At 38.8% G+C, this 24,730-nt stretch overlaps 1 protein-coding gene across 9 annotated transcripts in view; it reads left to right on the top strand.

The window, feature by feature from the left end:
• Window positions 1-24,730, top strand: part of FOXP2 (forkhead box P2) — a 355,294-nt gene that overhangs the window by 254,622 nt on the left and 75,942 nt on the right. Inside the window, exon 2 of one of the 9 annotated variants that reach the window (XM_064142104.1) lies at window positions 6,653-6,723. The exons of the other annotated variants lie outside the window; for them this stretch is intronic. The gene's annotated coding sequence lies outside the window, so the exon portion shown is untranslated. The remainder of the gene's footprint in view (window positions 1-6,652; window positions 6,724-24,730) is intronic. 9 annotated transcript variants of the gene reach the window in all.

Below are 24,730 nucleotides of genomic sequence, written 5' to 3'. Positions count from 1 at the left end.
ACCAGCAGTGTCACAAGGAAACAGGGAGTGATGCCATTGCTGGAAGGCTGAGGGAGTGTCCTGCACAACATTTTTCACACTTCCGAGCAGTACACTCTTGATTTTCAGTTCAACTTTGAAACAGTCGCTCTTATCTGAGAACTGATTGCTCAGTCATTTTACCCGAATGGTCACCTCTTTAGGAAACAAGATATACACAGAAGAGGGAATGACTTATAACTGACTTCAAAGCTTCTTGTGCTTTGCCTGCTTGCAAGGTTCCTTTGTGTTTGGAATAGCTGAAGAAACAAATAATTTGTGGAGGGCAGTTGCTTGTGGGGGTGTCTGATGAAAAAAGTGATCATCCACGAATTCTCTGAATACCCTTCTGGGTGGGAAAGTTCAGAGGTGCTTAATGCAGTGTTTACTCCAGCTATGACATGCAGATAGCAGGAGTACCTCCTGGACAAATAGGTTGTTTTCTCAGTGAAATTGCAAGACTGCTGTGCCTATGTCTGTGTCAGGGGTTTTATTTTAGTGCTTTCACTAATATATTATGTGCAGCTGAAAATGTTTCGTGATTCTCTAAATGAAGAGGGAAGAATGTTGCTTAGGCATGTTCCACAGATGTGTCTGATCACCTGGCACTTCCTTGTAAAATGGGTCTAGACTAAGCTTTGTAAAGCTACAGGTAGTAGTGCAAGCACCGAATCAGATCTTTATGTAGTTTGTGGGTACTTACTCAAGATGCAGTGCAAGTAGTAGGCAGGGTGAGACAATAAGTCAGGATAAAAACTTAAGATCCTTCCCTTTTATATTTTCCAAGCAATGTCAACCATTTGTATTCAAAAGTTTTTCAGCTATGAATTTACAAGTCTATTTTTAAAACATATAAAGTTTGGGGGTTGGTATTTTTTTTTCTTCCTTGTTCTCTCAAAATTAGTACTGTATTTCTTACTTGAATATATTTAGGTCCTGATTCCCTCCATTCAATCTTGTTAATTTTTTTGACAAAACAGAGAGAGAATGATGTCAACATTCCTATAATATATTCAGACTTCTCAGATCCTATTAATGCTCTTGGACTGTGCTTCAGACGCTGGAGATCAGCTTCTTCAGCAGCTGAAAACTAGTAGTTTTAAACTAGATTTATAACATTATTTAGTTACAGTGAAATTATTAAAATTCTGATTTCTTATACCAGCAAATCTCTGTACAAAAGCTTGCAGGACTACGGTATTGCTCTGTAGTCACCTTCCCTCTCTTTCTCAGTTGCTTCTCCTTTTTTTTCCCTAGATCAATGATTTTTTTGTTCATTTATATTGGGGATCTCATCTGCCATTTATTCTGACTCTTATAGATTAATCATACATAAGTTTCTTTCAGACAAATTTTGTTTCAAGGTTGGACGTGGCATTTGGTGCCATGGTCTAGCCTTGAGCTCTGTGGTAAAGGGTTGGGCTTGATGATCTGTGAGGTCTCTTCCAACCCTGATGATACTGTGATACTGTGAAATATTCTGGTGACAGTTCTTTGTTTGTATATGCCAAATACCATAAATACCTTTATTTCTGATCAATGCTTTACTATACGATATTGAAAAACTGGTCTAGTTGATTGGCCAAGGCCGGTTGATAGGTTGGACTGGATGATCTTGGAAGTCTCTGGTTGAGTCTGTGATTCTGTGTACAAGTCTTACGTGGGCAAATGTCCATAAACTGAGTATTACTGACCAAATGTAGAAGATTTGAAAGGTAAGATTGTTTCTTCCCTACTCCGTTGAAGTTGATGTTTTTTTCTGACACAAGTAGACAAAGAATTATGGTTTCAACAGTCTGCCTCAGAAAATGTGTATGTGAGTATAACAGCCCAGATGTACTCAGTGCATTTCATTTTCAGTAATACACATTTTTTTAGGAGTTGTTAAAGATAGTCAGGTTTGCCCAGCTAATTTCTATTCTGAAGAATTGAAGACTGAAGTCTCTGTATAACTTGGAATCTTAGCAAGAATTGTTTCTCACAGACATTGCTCACTAGCATCCAAAAAACCAACCAACCAAAAAAAAAACTCCCTCATTTGATGAGTTTTGAGTAAAAAAAAGTAAAAAGGGCCTTCATGCAAGGATTAATTTTAGTAGCATTTACTTCACTTGCACACTTTATGTTTAGATGCCATTTATAAATATGTTATTATAATTTATTAAATTTTATGACAATTTATGCCACGCCTGATGATTGTAATTCATGCATTAAACATGCTCACGTATTTTAACAATATTTGCATCTTATAATATGCTTTGTAACTACTTGTCATCGACTCATCTGTTAAACATTTATTTTACAAATGCATTTTGTAATACGCTGTGGTAATAAACTGTAAAAAAGTTGTCCTACCTTGTAATATTTTCAGATGGATGAATAATGCATAACAAATTCTACCTTCATTTAAAACATGACCTCTGTTCTGATGAAATCTGATACGTTGGATTTATGGCGATCACCAAGTTGTGTGAGGTGCTGTCAGTCTGCTTTCTGATTAATTTTTGTAATTGATAAATTTGAATCAATCTGTAAATATTTACAAAACAATAGGGGGAGTGTTCTGTTATTTTCCTTTTATCCACCCGATTCACTGAAACGGCATGTACTGACCTTCATCATGCTGTGAGCTAATTCTCATTCAAATCATTTTGGGAAATTCAATTCATTTCTGAAATTGATTGTCAAAATGGTGATTGTTCCCTTGCTGGCTGCCTAAGTTTGTCATATGTATCTCTAAAGAGGCCTATGCTACTGTCACATCTAATCTTATGAGCCATGTAAAGCCAAAGGGTATATAATATTGGAAGAGTTCATGCTGAGCTACTACATAATAAGAATGGGAGTTTACTGGGGTTTTTGGAGTGGGTTTTTTTGGTTGGTTGGGTTTGGGGTGTTTTGGTTTGGTTTGGTTTCTTGACAGCGTCTGGTTTGTTTATACCTTTCTAATGTGTGGGACTTTATTCTAAACCAAAATAGCTATTGCTGTGAGAATCAATTTATTGACTGTCTAGCATACTGATTTTTTCAGTAGTCTTGGTTTAATATGAATGTTAGTACCTGGCTGTTTTCTCTATGTCTGTGTATCCATGTGTAGATTGTAACATTTCCATTCATTGTACTCCCTAACAGGTTTTCAGTGCTGAAGGGAAAGAAGGGGATTTAAGGGTTACGGTTGGTTTGTTTGCTTAGGTATGATATTCTATGCATGTCCATATGTCTGGTGATAGAATTAAGTGATTTCAGTAGTGGTCTTCATTTGTTACCTTCCCTTGCCTGAATGAAAATCAAAGCGGGTGGTGGTTTTACTTTTGCTTTTAGCCTGGTGTAAGTTTTAGGGCATCACACCTATCTGATGCAGTCTAAGTGTGAAGTCAAGACAGAGTAGTTAGGTTTTACATCTGTTTACTAAAACCAGAAACAACTACTTCAAATGTATGCTAAGGGGAAGTCAGTGTTGGGTAATTGGTCTTTTGGAAGGGAGCTTCATTACACCAGACAATAGATAGTTGCACCCTGTCTCTGTCATTCACCCTTACAGTGGGGATGAAGAGCCATTTATCACTATTCATAGTCAAGACACTTTTAGTTTACACATTGTTGCCAACACATAGTCAGCACGCTTTTATGGGACAATTTACCTGATCTAATTTAAATGCCTAATTAAGATTTAATTAATTGTGCCACAGAAATGCCTGGTTTTCTTCTTTGATTATAGAAGTAATTTCAGATGACTGGCTTAGGTATAGCTGTGTGTACCATAGACTTTTTACATTTCATAGTGATACCTCCTCCATTCCCACTGCTATTTTTCCTTCTCTTTTTTTTTTTTTCCTTTCCCTTTTCCTCCTCTTCTAAATAAATTACTGCTTATGAAATGAGCTGGGCTTATTGTCAATAGAGCTTTACCTCTTTACACACTGAGCATATTAAACTGCATTCTGCATAGTCAAACATACTCTGTTTAGATTGCATAAATTCTGTTATGGAAGGCTCTCTCCTGATGGAGAGAATAACTAATTCCATTTCAGTTTGCCTTTTTTTTTTTTTTTTTTTGTTAGTGTTTCTCATTAGGTGAAGGCAAGCAACTAGTTCCAATTAGGATATGTAGGGTATAGTGTTCTGGTGATGTGGCATCTATCCTCTAGCATTGAGACTAGGAGATATTCACACTACATGAGCCTTCAGGCATTCAAGAAACTTCAGACTAGTCATCTAAATACCAAATCGGTTTGGTAAAGGTGAATTATTTAGTCTTATATAACAAATACCTTAGACATCTCCTCCCATTCTTTTAAGATGGTCTCATAGTTTGAAAAAACTGTCCTTTTTTTTTTAAATTTAAAATACTAAAGGCAGAAGTCTTTTTTTTTTCTCCTTGAAAAAAAAAGAAGTATTTATTTTCCAGTTGTCATTTTTTAGGATCCTGTTGTCTTCATTGTCTTCTTTAATTGTTTGATAGGAGCATGACGAATTCTGGTGTTATCTTTAACATGTAAAGGTTGCATTGGATTTCTTAGTTTTAACTGTGCATGCTTTGAGTACAGGAGAGGACCCTCTAACAAGGAGGACCCTTGCTAACAAGGAGGGTATGGTTGAAGTAATGAAGGTAGAGGGCAGCCTTGGCTGTATCAATCATGAGATGGTGGAGTTTAGGAGCTTGTGTGCTAATAACAGAATATGAAGCAGGATCACAACCTTGGACTTCAGCGGGGCCAACTTTGGCCTTTTTAAACAATCTCTGGGGGAAATCTCACAGGATAGGGTACTAGAAGGCAAAGGGGCCCATGATAGTTGCTTAATATTCATGGACCACTTCTTCCAAGCTCAAGATCAAAGCATTCCAACAAGTAGGAAATACGAAAGGGAGCCAAGAGACCTATGGTGATGAGAGACCTATGGTGAAGAAGGACAATGCCATTCTGGAGTGTATTAGAAGGGGTGTGCTTAGTAGGTCGAGAGAGGTTCTCCTCCCCATCTACTCTACCCTGGTGAGGCCACATCAAAAATGATGTGTGCAGCTCTGTACCACTCAGTTCAAGAAGGACATAGAACTGCTTGAAAGAGTCCAGTGCAGAGCCACAAAACTGATGGAGTGGAACATCTTCTTTACAAGGAGAGACTGAGGGAGCTGATGCTCTTTAGTTTGGAGAGGAGGAGACTGAGGGGTGACCTCTTTCATGTTGATAAGTATGTAAAGGGTGAGTGCCAAGAGGATGGAGCCAGCCTCTTCTTGGTGATGCCCAATGACAGGACGAGGGACAATGGGTGGAAGTTGAGACATAGGAAGTTCCATGGAAACATGAGGGAAAAAAAAATTCCCTGTGAGGGTGACAGAACACTGGAACAGGTGGCCCAGGAGGGTTGTGAAGTATATTATACTATTGAGTATCTCTCTGGAGATATTCAAAACCTGGTTGAATGTGTTATTGTGTGGTCTGGTATATGTGATCCTGCTGTGGCAGAGGGGTTGGATTGGGATGCTCTTTTGAGGTCCCTTTCCAACCTCTAACATTCTGTGAAATACCACATGTGAAAATGATGTAGTATCCTGCTAGTTCCTTAGTTCTCCTCTTTTATGTTCTTATCTATTATAAATCACATTATGGTTGCACAAGAAACGCAGTAAACATCTCTATTATGTGGATTTTTTAATATAATTTAATTACTGGGGAAAGAACAGAGATCCCACCCATCACTATTTCTTGGCAACTTTTCATTCTTTCATATGTATCAAATATATACAATATATGTTACTTGGCTGCTTCAGAATTTGTGCAGTTCAGATTCTTTGCATTCCTTGTGTTCTTGGAATTACTTTCTCCATGTCGGGTATAGAAAAGCCTATAAGACCTTACCTAGAAATTTGGCGTTGCCACTGCTTATGTCTTTTTATATATGCACATACACAATTCCCATGCAGTCCTAGTACAGGTAGTAAACTACAGAGGTTGCTCATCATGCCCTTTTGTTAACTGAACTTTATTTTTTTTTCTTCTGTCACTTCTAACACTAACAATCATTTCCCAAGGCATTGTTTTCTGTGTTTTTTTTTCCTGTGGCACATCAGTTCTTTTCCCAAAAGCACATTGGCTTTTAGACCACGTGACAGAATATTTGATCCAAAATTAGTGACAATTTCCGTATCTTGCCTCTTACTGAAACCAACAGTAGAGAGAATAAGAGAAGATTCCAGGTGCCTAGTGGATCACACACTTGATTTAAACCCTGGGAGGTTAAGATGCAATAGGTTTTCAAGCTACAGTATTCATATGCATATGATGTGATGCTGTATAAAGGTTTTATTCCAGTTTTGTTTGGGAGGATCTGCATAAATCACATGTGGTTTCACCCTCTGTGAATAGTGTGGCAGCCCCAAACTCATGCCAATGAAACCATCATACTATCATATCATGTACCGTATAAAACATACATACAACTTACAACGAGGCAGACGATACTGAAAATCTCTTCCCTCCAGGCTTGAAAAATGACCAAAAAGTGGAGGTCATTTTTTTGTGCTTTGGGAAAAATAGATCAAGAAACTAAAACTCCAATCAATACCTATAACCTTAAAATGTGTTTTAATGTGCTGCAGCTTCAGTTACCCTCAGCTGAAGCTTCTCTATTTTAGCTTACAGGGTCTTGTGACCTCAGCCCATAGCAGAGTTTCAACAGTAATAGCGACAGACATCTTGGATAAATGTAAGTGAAATTTTTCCTCATTTCTATAGTTTATGTCCCTCACATTCACTTATAGAGTTTTGTTTTTCACTTAGGATGTAGACAGTATTCCTGACAAGACTTCTGCTGTGTACCAAGTAGAATGATTGACATAAAGTAGCAGTAAAGCAACTAAGTTGGACTCCTTGCCTTTTAAAGTCCCAACATCAGACTCTTCCTGTGCTTTTTGAAATGACAGTATGATGGCCATGCAAACTTTATTTTACCTGCAGCTAGCTTGATGGTGGCTTTTGCTATCGACCATGATTTATCTGCAAGGAGAGAAATAGTACTAAATACTTTGGCCATATAATCTTGTTTTAGCTAACACTACGGGTGATATCTAGGAGAGTTCAAAAACTATTTTTCTAAGTGAGTTTGCCTTCAATCAGTTTTGCCATTTCAGTTTTGCTTCAGGTTAGGTTATGGTAATGCATTCTCGAATTTTGCTGTGCATTCACTAACGATTTTATAAATCTGGGGCTAGAGCAGGAAAAATGTACACTTCATAATTACTGTCTGTGTAATAACCTGCAGAAATATGAGATAAGGAATCACAGAATCGCATAGTGTATCTGGTTGGAAGAGACCTTCAGGATCATCCAGTCCAACCTTCAAGCCAGCACTGAATGGTCAATATTGAACCATGTCCTTAAGTACCAGCTGCACACACTGCTTGAACACTTCCAGGAATGATGACTCCACAACTGCCCTGGGCAGACCATTCCAATGTTCGCTAAGCCTTTCAGTGAAGAAGTATTTCCTAATGTCCAGCCTAAATCTCCCCTGATGCAGCTGGTAACCTTTTCCTCTAGTGCTGTTGCTTGCCACCAAGGGTAGTTGCTTCCCTTCGGGTAATTTTAGAGAGTGATAAAGTCCTCCCTTAGCCTCCTTTTCTCCAGACTGAACAATCCCAGTTCCCTCATCCACTCATCATAGGACCGGTGTTCAGGGCCCTTCATAAGCCTTCTTACTGTTGTCTGGACACACTCAATGTCCCCAATATTCTTCCTGTAGCGAGAGGCCCAGAACTGAACACAATACATGAGGTGTGGCCTCACTAGTGCCGAGTACAGGGGGATGATCACCTCTCTGGTCCTGCTGGCCACAGTGTTTCTAATGGCTTGGATGCCATTGGTGTTCTTGGCCACCTGGGCACACTTGCGACTCATATTTAGTTGACTATCAAGCAATATCCCCAGGTGCCTATCCAAGTTGCAGTTTTGCAACCACACATGCCCAAGTCTGTAGCTTATCATACGGTTGTTGTGATCCAAGTGCAGCACTTGAAGAGTGACTGCCCACTGTTGGTTGCTGAGGGATACCAGGTGAATCAGTTGCTATTAAAGTCACTCTTTTTTCAACAACATCATGTTGTTATGGTGGTGACTACTCTGCAATCATAATACGCAGAGAAGAAAATAGAACTAGGGTTATTCTTTTAGAAAATTCTGTCTGGTGTGTTGATAGTATCACAGTATCATCAAAGTTGGAAGAGACCTCATAGATCATCAAGTCCAACCCTTTACCACAGAGCTCAAGGCTAGACCATAGCTCCGAGTGCCACGTCCAATCTTGCCCTGAACAGCTCCAGGGACGGCAACTCCGCCACCTTCCCAGGCAGCCCATTCCAGTAGCCAATGACTCTCTCAGTGAAGAACTTTCTCCTCACCTCGAGCCTAAATTTCCCCTGGCATAGCTTGAGGCTGTGTCCTCTTGCTCTGGACACGTAGCATTAGCAAGCTGGCTTTTAGTAGAAATGTACAAAAGATATGTGGACTTGGATCTTGTTTGATGTTGGCTTCTGTCTGAACTCGTCATTTGTGAACAGTGCACCATCCTTGCTCTGTTAAATCACCATGCCACCCTTCCATCTTCTATTTATTCATATGCATAAATATGTCTGTAATTTACAGTTTTTACTTACACATATAGCAACGTAGCCATAATAGCACCTTTTTATGACCTCAGGTAACTAAACACCTGGTTGTTCAAGTGCCGCCTGTTCACTTTGTATGGTTTCATGCGATGTATCTGTCATAAACTACATGAAATGAAAGGCAGCATGTAAGCAGTAGTTAAGGTTAAAACTAGCAGAAGTGAAACTACATCTATTTGTCTTACAAACATGCCATTCAAAGACAGATAAGAGGCCATCTTGGTGTTTTGCCTGCAGACCTATAGTCATATTTTAAAAGTTACTAGATTCCAGATCTTCTTGCAACTGTATAGTTATAGTAATATCTCCATAACAGATATGAGGCAAATCATATTGAGTAGGGTCTAGAAGCTATGAGAGTAGAAGAATGTGTATTGAAAACAGTTTGTGATTATCTTGAGCTTCGCTGTGTCACAGGCTTTGTTATGCTGTGTAGGTGAAAGGATAGGCATAGTTAGCAGCTACACACAGAAATCAAGTAGTAGAAGAAACTGCATGCCAAATCTGTTCTTTTCTTTTTTACTAAAACTATATGAAAGAAAAAAAAGTATAAGAAATGTTGTCTCTGCTACTAGTTACTAAGCAGGAATGGACAGGATCATGAAGAGTAATCCTAAAATTTCTCTGGGGAGACAAGTTTAGTTGAAAAGCCATGCAAATCTTGTGGACCAATGTCCTAAAATGACAAGTTGTTTTCTAATCATTGCCATCAGTATTCATTTAGTTTCAAAACAAGTAAAGATATGCTTATATTTGTTATTGCAAGACTGAGTTAAGGGAAGCCCTTTGAAACCGCTGTCAGTAGGAAGTACTAAGAGGTTTTGAATCTGTGTGAGTACAAAATAAAAGATAAATTTGTGAGGAATTTCATGAAACCAGCACTATAATGATAGCAGTTTCAAACTCACCTACCTCTGTGCTTATCAAATAACAGTTATTTTGTTGGAGCCATGTATGCCAACCTAAATTCATTACCACTACAAGCTCAGACCTGTATTTGTTATCTTTTTGACACTGTAGTTTATGTGACATCTCTGTCTCCTTAGTAATGTGATCTTTCCATATGAGAGTGATCCTCTGCTTTGATAACTGTCTCAGACTTGTAACAACATCAAGATTATTGAATAAATAAAATGATAATGTGATTCCATACACCTTGTTAAGACAATATTCCCTTGATAATGAGTAGTTAAAGTGTGTTTTATTTCCTGGGTTTAACATGTTTGTAGCTTTTCCAGTTACTGAGAAGGATAGACAGACAAAAAGGGGATATGTTTATATATGTCAGATTTTGGGGTTTGACTATAATGTGTAGCATGTTTAACATTTTGTGGGTATATATATAAAAAACATGTGAAACATGCATATATAAATGCATGCATAGGTCACACTTCAAAATCCTAGACATGGACTAATATTCTATTATTCACTTCAATATTCTAAACAAGTAGAAAGCAGTTTGTGAAAATGTCTCATAGAATGTGTGGTACAGCATGCTCAGAGTTGTATAGTATGAAAAAACCTTGCTGTGAAATGGTTTAAGCTAGTAAAAAGCCAGATGCTCACAAATCCATCCTGCTAATCCATCAGGCCAAATAGATATAACGTTATGTACTTCTGTATACGAACATCTAGGAGTTTTAGCTTCTTTTTTAAGTCAAGGTATTGTGTTTCCAAAAGTCTAGGTAGTGCAAGAGACATTTGTGTTCCTTAGTAAGAAGCATAAAGTGCCTCTGAGGATTTTGTAGATACACTGAAGTACTGGTGGTATTGCAGCATCTGGTTAGCTTAGTCTTATGGTTCTTCATAGTTATCTTTACATCATCAATGTATAAGAGACATAGAAATGTTAGATGCTCATTACAGAAATAAAGTCCATCCCCACAGCATGTATTACTGCAAATGTAAATTTTATTCAGCCTGAAATCTCCTTCCCTTTAATGATACGTCAGGGGAAATTTAGGCTGGAGGTGAGGAGAAAGTTCTTCACTGAGAGAGATTGGACACTGGAATGGGCTGCTCGGGGAGGTGGTGGAGTCGCCGTCCCTGGAGCTATTCAAGGCAGGATTGGACGTGGCACTTGGTGCCATGGTCTAGCCTTGGTAGTTGTGGTAAAGGTTTGGACTTGATGCTCTATGAAGTCTCTTCCAACCCTGATGATACTGTGATACATGTACAGTGAAATCTGAACAGCTGTAGGGAGGTGGAGGTTATGGAGCTGTTTTTTTCAGAGATTTCCAGAACACAAACGTGGTGCAATCACCTACAAAGTAACTGGAGAGATTGTAGTTATTTATATCTCAGTGCCTTTGCATTTTAAACTGGAAGATGCACTTTGGTTTAATTCAAAATTAATTAATTAGAAATATTGCTTCAAGATTTCTTAGATTTAGCAAAACTTATCTAGGCTGTGTGACTTAAGGCATTTAAAGAGTTTGCCATTTGGAAATTTTCAGTAGTGACTGTGTCATCACTGACCAGAAACAGACAGACACACCTTTTTAGCAGCCCCCAAAGATTTGCTCCTTCCCTAAGAAAAAGTAAACATCTTAAACCTTTTCAGCAACTCTATAAACAAGATGCCAAAATCATGTTCTCTTGTATGTTACCTGAGTGTCCTATCTGTGTCCTCCTACTGTGTGTAAATCCTGTTTTAATTTCCTTGTATTTGTTACCGCTGTTTGATATTTGTGTAGCATTCATCATGTTTGTAGAGAAAATAAAGATATCCACCATTAACAACTTAGGAATAGTCCTTAACTGTTCTTTCTGATGGAGTTGACTGTTCAGATCCCTCCTCCCTAAATCTTTTTATCTAGCCCTTGTGAGTTGCAACTGAGTCTGAATGCCCATACTCTAGAAAACTCTTCAAATGTCAAAAAAAGAGGAGGTTTGTTTTTTTTTTTACCAGTTTGGTAAAATATTTTTAGCCTTTGTAGGGTTTGCCATGTTTGGAAATAGGAACTGTGTCACTGGAAAGAATCAAAAATATAGTGAGAAGTTTGAAATACAGTAGCTGTAGCAGTACAATTAATCCAGCATGAAATGTTTCATTGGAACTTCATTAAGTACTTCACTTCCAACGTTTTTTAATTATGATCATTGTCAGTACTAAAACACTCTAACATTTATTATATTAATTTTGCATCTAAAAAGATTTTTGAGGCAGTAGAAACATTACTGCATTTTCAAAACAACACTCTTATTACGCATCTTTAACAAAGTAACACTGTCAGTCAGAGTCACCTCAAAGAAAGACTTCCATTTTGAAATTCCCTTCAATAATCTTTTTATTTTAATGGAAAAGGATCTGGATTTCTCCTAAGCAATATTTTTTTATCCTTCAGAATTGCTTGTAAATCAGAGAAGTTGTTTTTCATGTTGTTGATCTTGGCTCACTTTTTCTATTTCAGAACTGAATTGTTTTTCTGCGTATTGGAGCAAAAGGGAAACATTGCTGTAGTACCTGCAAACTTTAGCTATGTTTTCAGTCCTGGCTTATAAAACACAGCAGTCTTGAACTTGTGTGCATTTCTAGATGGAAAATAATTTTTCAGTTCTTAGGTGTAATGTAAATGTAGATCTCAGTCTCATCCTGCAGATTTGAAAAGCTCTGGTAAAACATAGATTGTACTCGGAAGGTGGTATGATCTTTTCCTTAGGAATACTGTCAACACTGTTTATGTATAAACTGTAATACTACCTTTTGTCAGAAGGGTCATGCAGTATTTAATGTAATACCTCCAGACTTTGGTAAGCCCAGTTGTAACGCTGACTTTCCTTCCTGAGGTCAGTTCTAAGGGAAACCAGTTCACAGGATATCAGGGGTTGGAAGGCACCCAAAGTGATCATCAAGTCCAACCGCTCTGCCAGAGCAGGACCATACAATCTATCTCAGGTCACAGAGGAATGCATCCAGATGGGCCTTGAAAGTCTCCAGAGGAGGAGACTCCACAACCTCTCTCAGAAGCCTGTTCCAGTGCTCTGTGACCCTTACCTTCCTATATTATAGGGAGCTAGGGAGAAGAGCCTGTCCCCTCCCACCTTACACTTAGCCCTCAGATATTTATAACCATTTATTAAATTCCCTGTCAGTCTTCTGTTTTCCAGACTAAAAAGCCCCAGGTCCCTCAGCCTCTTCTCATAACCGGTTATTGCTACTGTCAAAGTTAGGGACAGAGCTGATGCTGAGTTCAGGTTGCTGCTGGTTTCAGAGCTGGCTCATGTATTGTAGCTAATGCTCTATTTTGGTTCTGAATTATAAACGAGACAGAGGAACTCTCTGGACATTCTTTTGAACATAGAGTGAGCAGAGCATTGGTTGTGAAAGGAAAATAATGATTAAGTCTATATCATTCATTGGTTTGGTAATTGGCATAAAAAGCCAATCCGTAAACAATTTCACTCTCTTGGCTTTTGGGCACTGGCTCTTTCTCTGTTCCTTCGTCTCTCTGACTGCTCCACACCATGTACTAACCTTTTCCTGATAACAAGTGAGGCCTTGCTTGTTTTCTGTCTGGGGGGAGAGAAGAAGATGATGTTGGCCCTTTCTGAGCTTTCTTTGTCCAGGGAGGGGAGGATTTGATTTCTCTATTTTCTAAGTTGTAAACAATTGTATATAATTGTGAATACATATATTTATATTTTGTATATATTCCTGTAAATTTAGCTTGCTGTATCATGTAGCTTTATCTTACTTCCAAGCCAGCTGAACTAGTCTGGTGATTTTAGTTTTACCTGGGGGGTAATTTCTCAAACCCACCACATGTATTTAGGTCCAAATGTGGATTTTTCTTATGTTTGTAACATATACTGAAGCATAAAAATAACTGATGAAGCTTTAGTTAATATAGCAAGAATTAAGTAAAATAGTAGTGAAAGCCATCATGGGTCAAGTAAGAAATTGCAGGAATAGGCTTGATGGAAGTGTTGTGGAATCTTCACTGCTTAAAGTTTATAGAAAATTCTGGTATAAATATCTCTCAGAAACAAAAGAGTTTATTCCACTTTGAAAGAGAGGGATGGACTAGTTCACTTGCCAAGGTGTCTTCTTTTTTGCTCTGGGCTTTGATATTTTCACAAGAAATACTTCTATTTTAGCTTATTTCTTTTAATGAAATGAGTTCAAATTAGATTTCTAATCAGTGGTTACAGCAGTTATGCCTATGTGTGTATTTAATGAACATTGAGAGGGGTTTATGAGTAATCCAAACAGTATGAAAACAAAGCTTTATCTGTTATTCTGACAATCACAGAAGCACAGAATGGTCTCGATCAGAAGGGACCTCCAAAGGTCATCTGGTCCGACCCTGACATGAGTGAGTATCTCATTTCTATTAAGATAATCTCTGGGCAGTTTCTAAAACTAAATAAAAGTGAGAGGCAAATAGATATTTGTACAGTTTGTACTCGTGAACAGAAATTTGTGGGTCAGATCTTCAAGAGGACTTTGTGCTGATTTCAGATTTACACTATGATTTGAGTAATACTGAATTTTCGTAGGATGAAAGCTGTGTGACTGATTTTGGGTCTGGAGGGGCAAATAAAAACAGATTCCTATGAATCTATAATTTTCAATGGAACAATGCTTAGAGAGCTTTGGAAAGTATTACTTTCAGGAAAAGACTTTTTGAACGACAGGTTAAAAAATCAAGAGCTTAAAACCTTGTTATTTTCAAAACTAACAGAGAAGATATTTCCACATGCTTCTGCATCTAATAGTGCTGGTTTCTGAGGTGTAGGGAGTAAGGGACTTGAATTCACCTTCTGTCAGCCTGTGAGCAGGGAGAAGAGCCAGCTCTCAGTCTACTCCAGCAACTGAGGGAGCCATTAGCACTAGATAGCCCAGTGCTTAGGGTGCCAGTGTTACTCCAAAGTGGAATAGTTGATAGAAAAAACTTCATTTCCAAAGTCTGGTGACTAACCAGCACTCCTGACAAGTGAGACTCTAGAATGCAGGTCTTCACTGTGTTTTCAGGACCTGTCTGACTTCTCTTCAGCCACTGAAGGACATCACAGTATCACACAGTATCATCAGGGTTGGAAGAGACCTCACAGATCATCAAGTCCAACCCTTTACCACAGAGCTCAAGGCTAGACCATGGCACCAAGTGCCACGTCCAATCTTGCCTTGAACAGCCCCAGGGACGGTGACTCCACCACCTCATCGGGCAGCCCATTCCAGTGTCCAATGACTCTCTCAGTGAAGAACTTGACCCTGGTCATCACAGCCTTCAAATGAAACCCCTTTTTTTTTCCTTTTTGACAGTGAACATCTTGAGTTTAAGAAGTGGCAAAATATTTTCTTCCTATCTGCCTGTCAGAACTCTTTTTTTTCAAAGCAATGTACTTTCCATGCTTTGCATGTACATTTTCTGTTGTTTGTAGAACAGTTTAGGAGGTGATCTGCTAAAAAGCAGCCTCGTGGAGGAGTTAGGAGTCCTGGAGGACAAGTTATCCATGGGACAGCAGTGTGCTCTTGTGACCAAGAAGGCCAATGGTATCCTGGGGAGTATTAAGGAGAGTGTGGCCAGCAGATCGGGGGAGGTTCTCTTATCCATCTACTCTGCTCTAGTGAGGCCCCACCTAGAATATTGCATCCAGTTCTGGGATCCCCAGTTCAAGAGGGACAGACATCTCCTGAGAGAGTCCAACGGAGAGCTACAAGGACGGTTGAAGGACTGGAGCACTGTCTTATGAGGAAAGACTGAGAGACCTGGGGCTTTTTAGTCTGGAAAAGAGAAGGCTGAGAGGGGATCTAATAAATGTATATAAGTATATGAGGGCTGGGTGTCAAGAAGGAAGGGACAGCCTCTTGTCACTTTTGCACTGTGATAGGACAAGGGACAATGGTAAACTACAGCACAGGAAGTTCCCCTTCAACGTGAGGAGGCACTTCTTTCCTGTAAGGGTCATGGAATACTGGAACAGATTTCCCAGGGAGTTTGTGGAGTCCCCTTCTCTGGAGACTTTCAAGGTCCATCTGGATGCTTTCCTGTATGACCTCGGCTAGCTTCTACGATCTTGCTCTGGCAAGGGGTTTGGACCCAAAGATCTTCAGAGTTCCCTTCTAGCCCCTAACATCCTGTGGTCCTGTGATCCTGTGAATTAATTTAAATTTAGGGTCTTGTTTCACAGTACGCTTGGCTTGAAGTGTGCTGCTTCTATTTCTGATGAAAAGGACTCATGAGTCCAAAATGGTTTTTGTCTCTTGCTAAGCCTATTAATGCTCTTCATTTCTTTACAAACATTACATTATAAGAACTTGAAAAATATATATTGGTAGCCCTGGAAGTGCTATACCTTTTTTTTTTCCTTTGACAAGCAGCCTCTGATATCTAATGAATAACAGTTATCATCTTTTGAAAAGATGAGTAATACTTTTATTTTATAAATGCATGATGATATCTTTAACAAAAACAGATTATTCAAGAAATAGCAGCAATATTTTAAGATAACCTAATGAAGATACGTGCAAACCTTGTAATCATCAAGCTCTTTTTTGTACACAAGACTGAAGAAAATATGTTGCAAAGTGCTGCGCCATTTTTGCGATTCCTCTTGCGAATGAGTTAGCTAAAAGGAAGGTGCTCTGCCAGCTTTATTTAAAGATCCATCCTTAAAAATGACTAATTTTATAGCACATATTTTCTGTTTATGTGCCTGTCAGTTTTAAGCAGCCTTTTATATGCAAATTCTGTGTCATTTCTTCACTAGAGTTTTTCATGCTATTGGAATAATCCCTTAACAGATATTTATAGAGTTTTTACTGTTATTTTGACAAATCAGACATTGTTATTAAAATGATAAAAGAAAGTAATTTTAATACATTTTTGCATTGAAAGTTCTAAACTTTTTTAAAGTTGTGTATGTTTCCTAGCTCTATTTTAATTAGTCTTTTACAGAACCTGGGTCTTTTTAATTCCGTTTTTTTACAGTAATAAAATTCTCTACTTGGAACTTGTTTCTCAGCAGCTGTGTCACTGAAGATCCATCTGTATTGCTCCTTCAAACATTTCAGCCTATATGAAGTAGTGTGTTCCAATAAGTTAATTCATTAATATCATATGTTCTACCAGTATAAATTTGGCTCCCATCAAACATGAATCACCTTGCTGCAGTTTCCAGTATAAACAATCTCAGGCTTTGTGGTGGTTTGGCCCTGGCTGGGGGTCAGATGCCCACTGAAGGCACTTTGTGACTACCCTTCTTAGATGGATGGGGGAGAGGGAAAATATGACAAAAAGCCCATGATTCAAGATAGAAGCAATTTAATAGGATGAAGAACAAAAGCAAAACAAATATTCTCTACTTCTCAGCAGATGATGTTCAGTCACTCCTGGGAAGCAGAGCTTCAATACACGTAGTAGTATTGAAGGCTCTGGAGGACAGATGCTGTCAACAAATGTCCCATTTCCTTCTTTCACTTAGCATTTATGTCTCAGCTGACATCACTTGGTATGGAATAGCTCTTTGGTCAGTTTAGGTCAGCCAGATGCCTGTGTCCCCTCCCAAGGTCTTGCCCATCGCTCAGCCTACTGATAGGGGGAATGCTGGAAAAGTACAGCCTTGGTGCTTGGCTCAGTAGTAGCCAAAACACTGGTGTAACAATGCCCAGCTACAACACTGTGAAACACATCACTACAAAAGACGCTCTGGGGAGAATTATCTCCAATCTCAACCAAACCAGATGCACTCTCCACTCTTTATTCCATACTGCTTGCATGGTGCTCGTATAATTCCATACGTATAACAATCTCATTTGGTTCTCACTAATTCCGCTGACCAGGAATTAATATAAACATAGAACACAGGCCACTCTTCTTGCTCAGCAGTCTTTAGGGTCAGTTCATCTTCAGGTAACTCGTTATATGGTGGTGTATTCTGGGCACATAACAATTTCTCAGGCAACACTCCAAAATCTCTGTCTTCTGGCCAGTCCATGATTCCTGGTTTGTTGGGTTTCCCCAGTTGAGCTCATTGCATAATCAGTTCTAATCACTCGATGTAGCACTAGTCACATGATGTGTAAATGGGATGTTACTTCTGAACATCCAGTGTAGCACAGGCAATAGATTGCTAGGAGGACATGTGCTTCTGTATCCACTGCTTCAGAAGTGGCTCAAACTCTCTCAGGTACTGCTAATATGTCCTTTTTAGTTGCAGTAAAGTGGGCTTCCAATCCTTGATATCCTCTATTCCAAAACTCTAATGGTCAACTTTGGGTTTCACCTGGTGTTTTCCAGCAGAGACCATGCTCCCTGGCTGTGGAGTAGAGGAACTTTTGCACCAATGGTCCTGTCTAGATAGGGCCAAGTGCGACCACACAAGTGATCTCCTGCGTAATCTGCTCAAAGACTTGTTGTTACTCAAGCTCCATTCAGAATGATTCTTCTTTTGGGTTACTTAATAGAAAGGGCTCATAATCTGTCTATCACCTGGAATATGCATTCTCCAGAACCCCACAAGGCCTAGTAAAGCCTTTGTCTGCTTCTTGTTAGATGATGGAGACATAGTTGCTGTCTTGTTGACATGTGATGGTATCCATCCTGCAATTTTATTCCCAGGAACTGAATTTCTTATTCAGATCCTTTCACCTTGTTTTTCCTTATGGTGAACCTAGCCTTCGGGAGGATCTAAATGATTCTTTTTCTCTTTTCAAGCACTTCTGCCTTTTGTGCCACATAGTGATCTTATCAACATAGATGTTCATGAGTATCACCCTTTTCCAGTGCAGCTTGGATTAGTTTACAACAAATGGTGGAGCTGTGCTTCTACCCCTGGGGCAGGTGTATTGCACACCCCTTCATGCGAAAGCAAACTGTGGCCTGCACTCTGCTGCCAAATGAATTGAGAAAAAGCTGTTGGTGATGTCAGTCATAGTGTACCACTTCAGCTGCAGCTCATACTGGAGCTCCAGTGTGTCTGGCGCAGCCACACTCAGGTTTGGTGTCACTTCATTCAGGCCACAATAGTCCGCTATTAATCTGCAGCACTGCAAATGATGCTCTGGGGAGTATTAACTTCATCTCAGTCAAACCTAATGCATGCTTCCTGTCTAATTTTTGTGATTTGAAAAACCTGTTATCTTACTGTGGCCAGCTGATCAGTTGGAAGGATTTCAGCTGCATTGCAGTGCATTCCTAGGCAGTGGCTGGAGGGACATGATTGTGACATAAGTGACATGGTTTCTAAAGAAAATTGTAAATATGGTAATGCTTTTTGGTTTGATACCTAGCATCCCTAGGTAATGCTTTTTGGTTTGATACTAATACTAGGCTTTGATTTAGACTAAAGCCAGAGATTTAGAAACCAGAATCAGTATTTCCATAGTCTTGAACAAAAAACAATCACAGTATCACAGTATTATTAGGATTGGAAGAGACCTCACAGATCATCAAGTCCAACCCTTTACCACAGAGCTCAAGGCACAGTAACAAGTCATTAACAGATGACACAGAAAGACAGAGAAAGGACAGAAATACTCAACCTGTGTTTAATGAAGGAGATGGCATTTCAGTAAACAGAAGATACTTAAATATACAGTGTGCATTGGCAGTCTCTTGAGACTGCTGGTGGTAGCATGTTTGGGGAAAGGAACAATACATTCAAGAAACTCCTGCTTTGAGCTGTACCATGAGAACAGGAGCAGGGACTGGCAACAGACTAGCAGAAACTTTCAGGAGATATCACATGCTGAAGCCATGAATGGCTTTCAAATCTCTTCTTTAAAGATGTTGTGAAACTATACTTACTCCAGTTTATTTGCAATATGTTTGTATTCTTTTCAGGATGTCTGTGTTAATAGAATTCCTGGTGAATCTTCCCTTGTTTGAGTGCAATACATGGTACACAAGACAATGTGTACCACACCACTCTCACCCAGGAACTTTGTGGCATTTCAGATGAGCCACCAAGAAGTCCATATTCATCTTGCCTAACCTAAAGCTTTTAACTGTAGATAACCCTGCGAGAAACAGAGTCAATCTAACCTGCACTGGTAGTAGAAAGAGTGACAGATGTGGACTATTATGGATTGGCATGGGTTGGATTTGTCCATGGATTTGCACTTTGTCTCGTATTGCCTACAGGAAGTATCTACCCAAAGTACCTAGGTTAAGCAGACGTGTCGGTAAGATGCTTAAAATGATGTGGCACAAACCTGGCCTAAGAGTCACTGGTTCATGCTAAGATACTATGAAAGTATTAAAGTTAATGTTCTCTTAAGGCCCTCATCAGGCTCAGATACCTGATAGATTGCTCTATGATGTGATACTTTAGTACATTCATCTAAGGGAAGAAGTTAATGTGAGACAAAGAGAGGGAGCTTCTGTTGTGATGAAGTCCCATGCTACAGTTTATGTTTCCCCTGGATCTCATTTTACTTCTTCAGTTCTTTTGATCTCCGTAAGATTTTTTCTCTATTAGATGACACTTATGACATTTCCTTATTAAAGTGAATCAAAAGATTGAGTTGCTGTTCTGTTACTCACTTTCTGTATTTTTTGAAAAGACTAAAAAGTACTCAAGCTAATAACCATGTCACATCTTGTAAAACTGCCACATGAAGAACAGCGGCAGAAAATGCAGTGTGTGTAGCAGGACAGATCTGACTATAGCTCTCAAACATTGTGTTTGTTATACAATTAGGTACTTGTATGAATAAACAGCAAGACAGATAGCAAAAGAAAAGCAAGCATATAGAAATATCTACTCTGTACGTAAAAGTGGCTTTGTTGTTTACAGAACAGGAACATTTCCAATCCATTCACACTCAGGACACACAAGAACGTGTAATGCTGCCGTAGTTTCTAGTTGGCTAGAGCATTAAAACTAAGCAAATGTTAGGTGCATGCGTGCTTATGCCTGTGCAAAGCAAGAGAGTGAGTAGCAGATGATTAAGCACATCCTAGTACAGATGTGTATACATACATCAGATTTGAGATGCTTGGAAATTCTGATAATTTTCAGCCTGAGAAATTAATAGTAGGGTGGCTTCAGGAAGAGTTCTGTGCCTTTGAGGTCCTGGTTAGAGTAGCCCATGTGAGGCCTTGCAAAGAGTGTACTCACTCCCTTAGCAAGAGTCAGTATTTTAACCTGTAAAGTACACGTTTAAGGCACACAAACAACATAGGACATTGTGGCTTTAACATTATTAAACACATTGGTGGAATCTGGACTGTTCTGTGACACACTATCAAATGAAAAAATAACAATCATCATAATTTTTCATTTCACTATCCTTGTAGCTGTGTTTGTATGTGAACATACTTTCCATATGTTCTCCAGATCATTTGAGAACATTTTGTGAAATGCATCCATGTAATTGAATTTTAAAAGCCCCAATACATGTAACTTAATAAAATGAAAACAACAAATCCCAAACCCTACTCCAAATGTTACACATTGGGTCATTTATTTTCCTTTTTGAAAACATCCTTTTCAGCTCTGACTGTTTCTCACAAAAGAAGTGTGAAACCCATGTATTAATTCACTAAGGGTCCATTAATCTGTTTTCCTCATGTCTCAAAAACTCCACCTTTCCATTATGCATCCCAAAGACACAAAACCAGTAAGGGTGCTGAGAAATACTAAACGCCACAACACTGTTTTAAGTAATGAAAGACTCTTTCTGTATTGCTCTGGAAAGTTCACATTTACACAGATATGTACACAGAAGTTGCCTGGCCTGACAAATGTTTTGTTGTCCTAGTTCTGGTCTCCCTTCACAGTGTTTGTCATTGTATTCTTGAACTGTTTAAATCTGTGACTGTTGCCAGAGCTGAACAGGAAGTGCTAATGGTTAGAAAGGAGTTAGTGACTGCATTATCTCTGTTCTCTTTCCCATCCATGGTTTCACAGTCCAGACAATTAATTTTGTTGTAGCGCAGAGACAGAAAGCAGGTTGCATCATCTGCTCTTCAGGCTCCAAGAAGCAGATGGCTGGGCTACAGACCTGCATTTCATGATTGGTGGTGTGGCTCTCTTTTATCACAAATTGTACAAAAGAGCCTTAAATAGGACAGGCAAGAGGTTTAATTTGACCACGAGACAGTAAAATAGGTGGATTGGACTAATGCTTAAAAACCTGAGAAGTGTCTACATGTCAACTGCTCTGTGGGCCAAATGATAGCCTTCATTGGTTAAAGCTGAGTGGGGTACATTTTATCCAGAGGGAGGAGTGAAAAACACCAGTTCAGACCAATGTGTTCCATGTAAGTAAAGCTATAGAATGCTTGTTAGCATTGTCAGGCTCAAGAGGGAACTTTCACATGAAAGGCTACTTTGAGATTAGAAAAGGTTTCTTTTGTCTCAATGGCATCCATAAGGTATGCTGTTGATACGCTTGGGTACTCTATTTTAGTCTTCTGTAACTGCAATGTGGAAGGGACATGACTTAGAATGGAAATTTTGGGTATGTTATGTGGGTCCTGGGCAAGGTGGCAGTGATGCCCCAATCACTGTGATCCTTGTCTCTTTCCTTTCTGTCTGAAACTGTCCTTAACTGGATCGTTTGTTCAAAGATCATATGGAGGAGTAGCTCCATAACCCATGTACTGGCCACCGTTTATGCCTTGAATGTGCTCATGTAAGCTGGAGGTGAAAACTGGTCTGCCATTTGATTCCATACAAAGCTATCTTTATTTTGTTGCTGGTGACAGCTGCATGTTGTTGCTTGAAGAATAAATTATTTAAAAAGAGTAAATCATAAGATCAGTAAAAATGTGTTTTCAAATCTTCATTTTTAGTACAGGTTTTTTTTACTAACAAATTGATCCTGTAATTAGCCACAGAACACATAAGCAAGTCATGTGCAAATTTAGGCATATAACATTATGGCTAGATTTTGCATGGGCATAAACGCAGCTGAAGAAAGGTAGTTCCTCCTATTGTCAATGAGCCAATTTTTCTGAGCATTAAGTGAAAATTGAACTTAAATCTAGGGAAATGGTAAGGCTCTGTGCTTCCCAAGGGGAAACTGCATTCTATACCACGCAGCCTTATAGTAGCAAATAACACTTAAAACTAGGCAGGTGCAGCAGTAACATCCATCTTGACTCTTTATCACTTTCCACTGAGGTTGTACTGTTAACTTCAATGGCCTTTTAGTACGCTGTGTTTACAGGGATATAAACAAGACAAGAATTTGCCCAGAATGTATCACACTATATGCCTGTAATCAGATTGTCAGCATTCAGCTCCTGTACAGGCAAAAAGTAGAGGTCTGAAAAGTTACCATGTCTATCCATCTTCTGAGGAACACAAGGGACTAAGACACCAGAGCGTTGTGGTGCTCAAAAAACCCTTCAACCTGCACAAGTTTGATGCTTATACATAAATGCTTAAATGGGACTCTGGCTTGGGAATTGTCTGGCTTTGAAAAGCATACTACATAGTTTCTGGTTATGTATGTTCAAATAATCACAATATCCATAATTTCAAAATAGACTGATTCATTCTCCCATTTTTGACATCAGGTGAAGTGCTTCATTTTGGTTACATGAGGTTCCTTGGCTATGCAGTGAAAAGAGCGATGTTTTAGATCTTCAACTACTCAAGGTTTAGTTGGGCTGAATTATTTTCTGATTCTATCTATTTTTGGGTTTGCTATTTGAAAACTTCTTTGGGAAAGTGGAATTGCCTTCATTTTGCGTGTACAGGAATTGTTTCATACTCTTCTACTTTAAGCTGGAAGAAAGGCAATAGAAGGTATTCTGTTGAGCTGGGAAGGATATTTCTTTCAGCTAATCTTTGCTTCCTTTTAAACTCTGAGAATTCATTAGATCAACTTTGCACTTCCTGAAGACCTAGGATACATAGGAGAGCCTCCAGCTTGTTGCTCATTTTACAGGATAATGAAAATGCAAATGCAGAAAATGTTAAGATGGTGATAATGGAGTATCTTGGGATGGGTTTTGCTTTGGACATGTGGAGAAAGTGTGCCTGAACTGTTTGGATATGGGTTTTTTTGGTAGATTTGGAATATCAGATTAAATTGCCTTAAAATACAATGTGCTATTGCTGAATGTTAGGGGGTTTTAAATAATTAGAAACCTAAGTCAGCAAAGGTGAGCAATTCTGCTGAAAATTTCTAAGGCTATCTTGTGAGTATTGCAAATTGAAGCACAGCAACAGCAGAAGAATCCCTTCGTTTAGCACAGTATAATGATTTTTCCAAGCAGTTGTGTAAGACTAACAAAACATTTTAATAGATACTTGTTTAAGGATATACTAAAAATTTAAGTATATACTAAAAGTTGTTGGTAATACGTTTCTGCTTTGGAGGTGCACAGAGTATCTCATACAATTTCACTTTAATAATAGTTCTGGTGGCTCTGAGTGGCTATATGTTGTTAGTTTTCTACTTCTGTGGGGTTCAGTTCTACACCAATGTTTCTTTCTATGGCAGAAAGGAAATCAACTATTTGTACCAGCAAATGGTGTCGTGTGCCTACATTAGGAAGTTTCTTAGATGATTCAAAGAGGAAACTGTCACAGAGAACAACTTGAAATCGAGAAGAGCTCAATTTATTTTGTCTGAATTGCCATCTAAAGGATCTTCTTTCTTTGTCAACTGTATAGAATAGTACATAGGCACTCCTCCTAATTTAAACTGTTAACATTACAAGCTGTGATTTACCTGGCTGCAGGCAGTTCATGTATATGCTATCATTGCCTTGTTAAGAGGGAAATGATGCCGTTTTCTGATACACAAATAGCACAATACTTGCAGAAAGACAGTTTAGTCTATGCCACACAGTCCTTGAGCTTTCTGTAGGTCTTATAGTTCATTATGATGATGATATTTTTTTTTTATGTGAACTGTAGCTCATTAGAAACTGAAGTAAAAGATGGAATGTTATTTGCCATCAAATAGTTTGAGCTGACAATAATTCCTGGGGCAAATTTGTACCATTGCCCTAGAGCTTCATATCCCATTATTTACATTGAAACAGGTAAAGCTTTAGATAGTATTTGTTCTTGAAACACTGCCAACTGGGAAAAAGTTTAAATTTCTGTTATAATTCTTGTTCCTGTAGTATTTGAAAT

This window comes from Pogoniulus pusillus, chromosome 4 (assembly GCF_015220805.1).
Source record: "Pogoniulus pusillus isolate bPogPus1 chromosome 4, bPogPus1.pri, whole genome shotgun sequence".
Taxonomy (NCBI): Eukaryota; Metazoa; Chordata; class Aves; order Piciformes; family Lybiidae; genus Pogoniulus; species Pogoniulus pusillus.
The sequence above is the reverse complement of the archived record's forward strand: the minus strand, read 5'-3'. Positions and strand labels throughout refer to the sequence as shown.